This window comes from Coccinella septempunctata, chromosome X, assembly GCF_907165205.1.
Source record: "Coccinella septempunctata chromosome X, icCocSept1.1, whole genome shotgun sequence".
NCBI lineage: Eukaryota > Metazoa > Arthropoda > Insecta > Coleoptera > Coccinellidae > Coccinella > Coccinella septempunctata.
This window is the reverse complement of record NC_058198.1, coordinates 16,122,995-16,125,790: the sequence shown is the minus strand read 5'-3', so window position 1 is coordinate 16,125,790 and position 2,796 is coordinate 16,122,995. Positions and strand designations below refer to the sequence as shown.

At 32.6% G+C, this 2,796-nt stretch overlaps 1 long non-coding RNA gene across 1 annotated transcript; it reads right to left on the bottom strand.

Annotated features, from left to right (window-relative positions):
* Positions 1-1,687: 1,687 nt before the first annotated feature.
* Positions 1,688-2,197, bottom strand: LOC123321794. Its single transcript, XR_006538917.1, has 2 exons — positions 1,970-2,197; positions 1,688-1,900 (listed from the first exon to the last, which is right to left on the bottom strand). It is a non-coding gene; the product is annotated as an uncharacterized LOC123321794 (long non-coding RNA).
* Positions 2,198-2,796: the final 599 nt, after the last annotated feature.

The window sequence follows — 2,796 nt, the reverse complement described above, 5'->3', positions numbered from 1 at the left end:
ACTTATACTTTTCAATTGTTGATATTTTATCATTTCATAATATCAGAAACGTTTGAAAAAATAAACAGTAATATAGTATATTCTTTCTGTGAGAAAAATACTCTGGACAATTATCATTTAAATTCTCATATATTTCATAAACTCATAATTATATAAAACACTCTATAATTTTAGGTATTTTTAGTGTTAGGCTCAAGTATCACAAAATAACAAAATATTTTATATGTTCTTTTTAGGTATCATAAGTAATGGATTGAACACAATAGGTAAAATATCGCAGGAATTTGGACAGGTCGAAAAACAATCTCTTATGAATTCGACAACGTTTCGGAACTATTTTGTTCCTTTCTCAAGGCTCATCATACAACTAATAAAAGTAACACTTTAAAATTGGTCATAGGAAGTTAAGGATAAATCAACAAACAGTCCGACGTGTGACAGTTAAATTGAACGAATGTAATACATTTATTCCATAGAAATTTTAAGTCACAGCAATCTAATATCGAATCAGACGACGGAACGGGCAATTGGGTGGTGGGGTGCTAGGGAGGGATGGTAGAGGGGCTATATAACAGCGGAGTAGATGTACAAAGTATTCAGTTGTGAATGTGCTTCGTGCTGCAAATATTGTGTTGTGGTTTACATTTTTTAACTTTGATACTATCGAATTTTATCGTTTCATACTTAAATATTTTTTTCATTGTGGAAGACGAGATGGACAGAAAGAAGATCTTGAGAATGGGATTGGAAAAATTGAAGTCTAAACAAATTGACTTGAGGAGAACAGTTCAAATCAGGAATTTTCTGAAGTCACATGTAGGAGAACGAAAAAGAGGAAAAGTTCCGCAGAAAAAATCCGACACTCACGCTGCAAGAAGAGAAGGTAATCAAGATGAACATAGCCAAAAAGTCGTGAAGAAAATAAATTCCGATGTTGGAGAAAAAAAGCAGTATGTGTCGAACGGAAATCTGAGAAAACGCTTGACGAGGTCTTTCATTCTGAAGGAGATTCTGAATATGACATCTATTAGAAGAAAAGAAGATCCTAATATCAAACTTTTCAATGTGAATGACTACATTGAGATTTTTAGGAAGAAGGAGAAACCTATAAAATGAAACTTTTGTAGGATTTGTAACTCCAGCCCGCGCTCTATATTCAAAATGAAATATTAACTTCGAGAAAAATTGAAAATTGTTAGATGTAGAGAAAAGACAACAGTACTGTTTTGAGTACTATGCGTAAAAGACTGAACGCTCCTTGAACTGCGATCAAGAAATAGAAAATTCATAATATTGGAGTGCAAGTCTGATATTTGAATTTACAGCATATTCTTAATGAAACATTAATTTTGAAAACAAATAAAAATTGATAGGGGATCATAAAAGTTAACAGTTAGTACTGTTTCAAGTACTATGCAAAAACAATCCACTGAACGCTTCTTGACCTGCAATCAAGCAATAGGTTATGTATGAATTCAGAGTGCAAGTCTGATATAATGAATCATTTATGATATAGAGTGTATTCTAAATGAAACATTAGGTTTGAAAAAAAAATTAAAAATTGTAAGGTGTACTCAAAAGACAACGTTAGGTCCCGTTCCAAGTACGGTATAAAAAAAATTTAAACTTCAAAATATGACTAGATATACTAATCACAGTCACAGTATCATTCTCTACATTTTTTAAATATCTCTCCATCAATGTGGCACTGAATCAAAAGATTTCTCCCAATGATGGGCAGCATTTTCAGAAATACGTTGATCTTGTCTAAAAAAGTCCATCATTTCTTTCATGTGTTGTATTTTATTTTTTAGAGACTTAATTGTATAATTTCCTTCTATATGATGCTTGGAGTTTTTTCAATTCGATGAGTCTTTTCATCAATTTTGAAGGAGAAATACTGAAACAAGTTTAAAAAATTTGTAAATCTATCAAAGATATTCAAAAAATGATATAATTGGGAACTTACCTATAATTGTGAAGTAAGCCATCGTAAATATCCTGCTATTCAGCAAAAAAAGCTAATAAAACCACACGAATCCGCTAAATATCACCAAAAATACGTTGATATTTGTTATTATTGTTTACATTCGTTTGACTTGACAGCAGGCAATGGCAGCTAAATGACAAGAATATTCACTAAATTGTTAAACCGTGATCATAATACCGTGCTATGACCTGACAAATGGCGGACCCACTTTTGTCTCATGAAAATAGGATGCGCAGTGGTCGAAGCTCAATCTCCCCCCTTCTATATCTCTGGTTTGAGCACATCGAAATCCACTTGACCAATTAACATAAATAATGTGTAACATGCAGAGCTTAATCTGGTCTTAAGTTGTTCTGTATGAGGTCCCCACTTTAATTGACTGTCAAGAACTATACCCAAAAATTTCACATTATCTTCAACCACAACAGAGCTATCAAGAATATCCACAGTTTCAGGAAAATCTAATTTGGAATTATCACTATGAAAAATCATACATTTAGTCTTCTCAATGTTTAGGACAAGATTATAATTACATAACCAAGTTTTTACCGAGTTAACCACAATATTGCAAACATCAACAGCGTATGGAATACATGACGATCGGGTCAAAATATTTGTATCATCTGCAAATAATCTCATTGAGGTAGTATCCTGGGACGGCATTGTAGACTTAACTGAAAGAGCATGATTTGTTTCAATGCTTTTAGTCAAAACAGCTGGTGATTTTACTTCAGTCCGAGATGAGGGTATATTCTTCATCATCCTCTCAATTAGAGGTTCACATTCACTTTTGATCGCCTTAGGTA